Source organism: Excalfactoria chinensis, chromosome 3 (assembly GCF_039878825.1).
Source record: "Excalfactoria chinensis isolate bCotChi1 chromosome 3, bCotChi1.hap2, whole genome shotgun sequence".
Lineage (NCBI taxonomy): Eukaryota > Metazoa > Chordata > Aves > Galliformes > Phasianidae > Excalfactoria > Excalfactoria chinensis.
The window spans coordinates 18,241,966-18,249,931 of NC_092827.1; positions in this window are offsets into that span (position 1 = coordinate 18,241,966).

Below are 7,966 nucleotides of genomic sequence, written 5' to 3' on the forward strand. Positions count from 1 at the left end.
GTGCACCCTTGCAGTGGTTGGTGACTGCTATTCATTGATTATTTCTTTAAGATGGGTAAGGTCCATACAACCGCTATGTGCTCACAAGAAAGGTCCTCTGTTACTGCATGGAAATGGTCCTGGTGTTTAGAGGGAACCTTCTGTGCTCCAGTTTGTGCTTCTGACATCTTGGCCTGGCACTGGGCACCACTGGAAAGAGCCTGGCTCCATCTTTTACATCCTTTTTTCTTCTGGTTTTTACGTGCATTGAAAGATTCCAGTCTTTCAGAAGTCTTCTTTTTCCCATTGTTGGGCTCTTTCCATTATGTCCATGCTTCTCTTATATGGAGGAGCCCAGAACAGGACCCAGCAGTTCAGTGTGGTCTCACCAGTGCTGAATGAGGGCAGGGTCAACCTGCTGGTTGGCTTAATGCAGCCTGGGTCACGTTAGCATGCTGCTGTCCATGGGGTGCCTCAGATCCAGAAGCCAGTAAGATGGCTTTTCAAACCTTCTCTTTTGTAAATGAATACATTCTTACATGTTAAACTCAGAAAATGGAGATGTGCAGACATCCCAGGATGGGTGTTTAAAGATAGGGCATTAAAAGCTTTTAACACAGCAAAAGTGAGCTCTGGAAGTAGTTCCACAATCTAATTAAATACCTCATGAATTGTTTCTTAGACTGGGTGAGTTATCATGGAGCCTGGTTAAAAGTACACGGTGTGAATTCATTAGCTGTAGGAGAAGATACATTTTCATGGTGCCACTTAAGTAAAAGGCTATGGCAGTGGTTTTGATCAATAAAGTGCTTTACAAGGAGCTTTATCTAAAGCTCTTCATGAGATGGTAGGACTTCACCTTCAGGATAATGATCTTGTTAATCCCTCACCTGTAGTAAAGAATGTATTTTGACAACCTGAGTTCATCTCATTGTCCTTCCCACCGCCACTTAATCACGTAACCTTAAGCACTGTAGCCCAGGAGAAGCATTATGCTTTAAAATAAAACCTTGACTACTCTTGGTCCTCCTTACCTGCTGCAGCTGAGCTCAGCAGCGAAGGGTCTGGGTGTTCTGGTGGGCAGCAGGTTGGCCATGAGCAAGCAGTGTGTCCTTGTGGCCAAGAAGGCCAATAATATCTTGGGCTGCATTAAAAAGAGCATGGCCAACTCCTTCTGGGAGCTTGCCTCCTGCATGCTTACGTGAATTAGTTGAAGAGCTCACGTCTCACTAAGTAAATGAGAGTTCCTATTCTACCCCAACTCTTCATGGCTAAAACATCACTTTTTTTCCAGTTGCTTTAGTCTGGAAGTTGCATTTGAGACGTGCCAGCAGAACAAATCAATGCCATGTTCCACGTCACCCCATTCTCAGGGATCACTCCCCACCTTCCCTGAGCCTGGGCCTGAGCTGCCCCACTCACCCTCCCTGGCCTCGTCCCATGGTGGCACCCACACAGCTGCAGAGCCAGGCAGTTCAGGGCGCTGAGCCAGTGAGAAATCACTGCTATATGGGATAGTGTTGATGGAACCATCTTTCCTCAGCTTTTCTGAGTCTACTCCACTTGCAGAGAGTAATTCATTTTCTCCAGCCCGCACTCAGTTATTGGAAGGGTCACAGCACCGTGACTAACACAGCAGCAGGATCCAGTGCACACCCAGTGCGACCAAGAGTGCACACCCCAGTGTGTCACTAAGGGAAGGGGCTGGGCTTCATATCCACTTAAGGCAGGCAATTTAATATAAAGAAAGGTATCAGCATTAAATAAAGAAATCCATACCTGATGCTTGGAACTAGTTGCTAAATTGCAGCTCGGAATATTCAGGTATTAGCCAACTATGCTATTTGCTTTTGCCCACTGTGCTTTCAGCTGCAATGTCCAGGTCCTGCTCCTCAGAAGATGGGAAAGTAAATCCCACCCTTCTGCAGATTTCAGCAGGAGAAAGGTGACGTTCACAGCTTTTAGCACTGTACCTGAGGACAGGAAGGGTTCAGAACGTGGCAGAGGTCAGCACCATTGAGCCGGGGCTGCCTTTGATTCTCGTGGCCCTTTGCCTCCCTGGCACTAAGCTGACAATGCTTGCTTCCTGCAGGTTTATGTGCCCATTCCTCTGCATATATGAATAAAACATGTTCAGCTTTTCACTTGTTGTACTTGATGGGTCGTCATTGTGCCTTCAGCTCAAAGCCTTCCTTACAATTTCCAGGGCATACAGAAAGAGCTGCTACTTAATTCTAAGTTCACTTCTTAAATACTTCAGCTTCAATTTTCAGATGTGCTTTCCACCTGAAGGCTGTTTTTCTATAGTTTATAACAAAGTAATAAAGGAAGAATAATTCACTCGCTAAAGCTTGAGGCACTTCCCTCCCTCCAGTGTCAGACTCCATTTGTTCTCAGACAAGGCGCAGTTCTCCTTGGACCATTTACAACCAGAGACTTTTCAAGCTGTAACCTGTAGTCCATTTCTTAACTTGACAGTATTCCTTTAAAACTTGCCTAATTTATCAAAGTAATCTTTTGGCAAAGGTCCCTAAAAATAGATATGCTTCAATATAACAACAAGGCTCCAAAGCTGTGTGTAGCTGCTTATCAATACTTATGAAATAGCTGAAGAGTAAGAGCCAAATGTATGAGGCCAGACCCATACAGATAGTGCCCACTGCCTCTCATCCTTGACACTGGGCATAAGTAAAAAGAGCCTGGTTCCATCCTCTTTGCACTCTCCCCTATGGGCACTGATGGGATCCCTGGAGCTTCCTCTCCTCCAGGTTGGACAGTCCCAGCTCTCCCAGCCTCTCCCCATAGCACTCCAGCTCCCTGATCACCTTGTTAGTACTCTGTTGGACAAAGTAAGTCTCATTTATAGACATGGTAACGCAGATTGAACCTGGACAAGTTCTTGCCATGTGTTATGCAGCACTAATCTTCAAGGCCTCTCCACCCCTCTACCTCAGTAAAGGCCTGTGACCACACAAAGGACATTATATATATATGTGTGTGTGTGTGTCAGACAGTAGAATTAGTTGCACCTTAGTCAAGCAGTGGTAAGTTTAGAAACTGAATAAAAACTAAAATAAATCTAATCTTCAAACGAATCCTACGTAAAGCATAACTAAGTGCATCTGCACTGTGACTTCTGGCAGGTTTGGGGATCTTGTGCTTCATCCTATCAAACAATAGTTTGCTTCCTAATGGGAAGTGATGCTTGATTTGTTTTCCTTTGTTTGTCCTGTCAAACGTTGGCTGCCAAGTTTCTGCCCAAATGTTCAGAAGATAAACTGTGTGCAGGCATCCAGCTTGAGTGCAAGTCTGCTACAAATGGGTGCCCATCAGGAGAGAAGCAGCAGTGATCAGCTCTGCACAATCACAGCGCTCTTGGCATGTGTGACAAAGAAAGCCTTAGTGGCCAGTGAAGGACAAGCACAAAAACAAAGCAAGGAATGGTTAATATTATCATATGCATCTATTTGAACTCAGCATAAACAAGACTACCTTCCCATCTCCAGAAAAGACATTTTCCTGTCTTTCCAATACCAGGAGCATTTGGCACTGTGAGGTACCAGAAAGCAAAATACCACCATCATTTTCAGCAGTGGACAAACGAGCCTTGCAGAACACACTCATTTCTCTCTGCAAAGAGTAATGCTTTTCTTTTTTCCTTCCCCTCCAATTGCAAGCTCACATTTCAAAATGCATTATTAAGCTTTCGTTAGTGTTATTTAGTTCTCTGGAGCACAAAAATGTCAGGTGCTAGCCAAACTTTCACTAGATGTTAATGTAAAGAATACAGTAGCTTTCTAGTAGCTTTCTAGTAAGCACTGCAAACAGAAGAGGATTTTCTTCCCACATACAGCACAAGTATCCCTTTACCAGTCAGAAGCTGAGAAAGCTGCCAGGCAGAATTCACCGGGGCTGTGCTAACAATTTGGGAGCTTCCTTGTCCCACCACAGCCTGGAAACGTACATCCTCTTCTGAGCCCCCACAACAAGTTGGCTGCAGGTACTGATGGGTACTGGTGGTGACGCACTGGAACAGGTTGCCCAAGGAGGCTGTGGATGCCCCATCCCTGGAGGCATTCAAGGCTCTGGGCAGCCTGGTCTGCTGGTTGGTGACCCTGCACACAGCAGGAAGGTTGAAACCAGATGATCAGTGTGGTCTTTTTCAACCCAGGCCATTCTATGATCCTTCTCTTCCCTCTCCCTGCCCAAATGTGCAGTTGACCTACCTGCATACTGAGGTATCCCTATGGAAGGATTTTATTCTCCAAGAATGCAATCTGAATGAATAAAATCTTCTCTTTCAGCTACTTCACCCACCTTGGTAAGAAGTGACAGGACAAGAGGTAATGGCCTTAAGTTACGCCAGGGCAGGTTCAGGTTGGATATTAGGAAAGATTTCTCCTCAGAAAGAGCAGTGAGGCAGTGGCACAGGCTGCCCAGGGAGGTGATGGACTCACCGTCCCTGGAGGTGTTCAAGAAATGTGTAGATGTGGCACTGAGGGCCACAGTTAGTGGGCATGGTGGGGATGGGCTGGTGGTTGGACTAGATGGACTTAGAGGTCTTTTCCACCCTTAGTGATTCTATGACTCTATAAGCACTTTGCCTCAACAATCCCTGCTAGGTCTGATTAGATGACGCTAACTTTGTAAACTGGACTGGAAGAATGAGGAGTTGATAATAGGCTTTCAGTACCTACCAACTGGTATCAGCAGCTGTACTTAACTCTTGTCACAGTGTAGGATGTCTGGGTCTCACCTCGTTACAGAGCCAGCATACGCACAAGCACTTCGGGTCCTCCAGTTTACAAGTGGATAGTGAAATATTTAGGGAAAATCCTGCTCTGCCCAAGCTTTGATAGCAGCCAATAAACTAAAAAGAAATAAATAAACAAACGACTCTTTTAAACCAATAAACACAGTTAAGCAAAATATTTTCTTTTTGTCAAAACTACCGAATTCTTCCCGTTGTGAAACCAACGGGTGATGCTTTAAATGCGGGATGCTGTCTCTTTTTCAATGGTATGACTCACTGCTTTACACAAAGGTAGCTGTTCCTTCCTTGGCCACATCCTACAGCAACGTAACTCACAGCCGCGCAGATGGCAACAAGTCCGTTTGACAGAATGGAACAGAAGATAAAAGCGTAAGGCATTTCAGTTCAAACTAAATCTTTATTCATATGGAAAATACTATTTTTCTTTCTGCAAATGATGCTAATAAATAAAAATACTCCGAAAACTTTGCTTAGAGTTAAGTGACTACTTACAGCCACACAAAGCTTTTAATTCCCGTTAAAACCACGCCAACGATCATGCAGATTGGCTACGAGAAAGCAATATAAACTATATTTTGTGCAATCTTATTATACAATCTCAATGCTATCTTCTTCTAAACCATTTCACATAGACTGAAACGCCATTTCAAAACAAGTGTGAAGGGACGTATCCCACACTTATTCCACATATGGAGCCGCGTATTGTTTAAGCCCATAAATGTAAATGTAGTTAAGCATCTAAAGAAGGTAAAAGAAAAGACGATCCCATTCTGAGACAAGTTTAAAAACACAAGAAAAGAAAAGCTCACATCAGTGAGTTCTCAAGACAAATAACATTATCAAATCATAACAATAAATTATATTAAATTTAATAACGTTCATCCTTAAGACGCTTTTTTGTTTGTTGTTGTTTTTTTTTTTCTGAGGAAACATCCGTTAGAAAGCACACCAAACCTTCCATCAATAAGTCATACCTGAAGTTTACATATCTCGATTTCCCCACTCAGATACAGTTTTGTTTTCTACCAGACCTCAGCTTCACGCACACAGTCTTTATCATAAATTGAAAAACAAATCAAAATATTCTGCAGTTAAGCTGTGCATCAAACACATCATCGAGGTGAGAAACAGGCACTTGACAGTATAATGTGCAAGGCAAAATCTTGACTGGTCACAGTATAAATAGTTTCTTCAGGAGAGAAATTAAAAGCTCTCAGCCCACCTTGGAGCGTAAAATACCAAGGGCTGCCAGCGGATCTCCTTCTGGTCTTTTAAGTCAGCACCAACAACCAAACTAAACACCAGCTCATGCCTTTGGCTTAGAGGGTATTCCATTAACTATAAAATGCAGCATACTTTACCCCAGAACCCTAATGCTTTCCTATAATTAACCTCAGCATATGCACTTGCCGAAGGCAAACACTGAGTTTATTCACAGACTAAATAACTCAATATAAATGCTAACTCTTTCTCCTCTGTATTTTTTTAACATATAATGCCAATTGATAATACATTTGCCAATTGCAAGATCCTGTTTTGTAGCACAAAACACTGATGTTCTTCTATACAAAATGAAGAACAAAATCTTTTAACACCCTATTAAACTCAACCAAAAAAGAAAAAAAGACAAAAATCCATTTTGCAACATCTCCCAAGTTGCACCTCAACAGGAAACTCCAAAGAATACCTATGCAGGAGCCATAAGACAGAAAACTGTTACATGAATTGGAAGAGAGAGGAGAAAGAGAGCACTAAGAAAGGAATAATGTGGCAGCAAGAGAAATGAGGTACAAGCTTAGAAGAAAATTGCATGCATCCCTTTTCATAAGCATAAGCTTCTTGCAAAAATATGTTTACAGGATATCTATTAAATATAAAGGTATACATTTCCTTGTAAAAATGCTGATTTTCTCTCCAATACCAATCTGATCTTCCTATTATACCGGCCACATTGCTAGGCAGTTGACACAGGTTTTCAGTTCAGTTATACCAGTTTTACAGACAGGAGAGAAAAGGCTTCTGTTCATGTCTGCCACGAAACTTTTGGTTTGATCTGTTTTCCATGGATGTTAAAAGTAGCATTTACATAGGTCATAGAAATGAAATGGAAACCAACTTTGGATCTGACATTGGCCGCACTGCTGATGAGAGACAATATGCTAGAAAGAGGCACTTTAAGTATTCTATGTACATTTCAAATCTCCAGTTTAACACTTCGCCCTCTTTTACCAAAACTGAAAGTATCAGTAGCAAGTAAGACAGAGCTTTGTAACAAACGTGCTTCAGAAACTGTGTGTGAACAACCTTGTAATGGCTCAGTTATCTTGAAAATGCCAGTCTACTTCAATCACTGCTTATGGAGAGAAGGGTGAGGGGCGATCAACAAATTGTACAAAACAAAAGTTGCCTGTTCAACAGGGACCAGCTATTGTAAAAAGTTGATCCTTCCATAAGAAGAGACTTCTCCATAGGTTGAGGACTACACATACTGAATACTGAGTTCTTACACTCTACCCAATGCCACATTCCAAATTTACAATCATTTCTACCTTTGGCACGACCAGCATCTTAAAAACTGACAAGTTCAGCTTTGTCCAACAACATTCAGTATGAAAAGCTCTGGATGACCCATTTGACCTGACTACTGGTGAAGTTCCCGTGACGGAAGGAATTACACTGGAGTCGTATTTTCCCATTTCACACACAGTACGTTGTGACAGTTGAGCATCTTGTGTGCACAAGCTGAAGCATATGCTGAGGCTGAAGATTTGGAAAACAGTCTACTAAGTATAAGCATTCTTCCTGCAAGCTACACGTCAGTATTCTTATTTTAACAGAGACAGCATCAAAACTAAACTCTTGAGTGACCCTCAAATACCAGGAAAAAAAACAGGACCTCAAGCTAATGGAAGTTCCTACGTAAGGCAGTCAAATGTACAACCAGTGCATACATTCACTGAGGAATTACTCTCTTGTTGTGTCTTTTTTTTTTTGTAAAACCAACAATCAAACAAACCTCAAGAGTCTGAATGTGAAATATAGGCACAAAATAGATTCTCTACTTCTTTTTCTTTTTTCATAGTGTGGAAAATGTAGCTATTTAACAATGCTATAAGAAAATTTACTATCAGGTGAGCAAAAATTTGTAACAATCGGAATAAAACAAAGTACTGTATAAAGGTGCAATATTGAGCAGATTTGATTTTGGTTTAA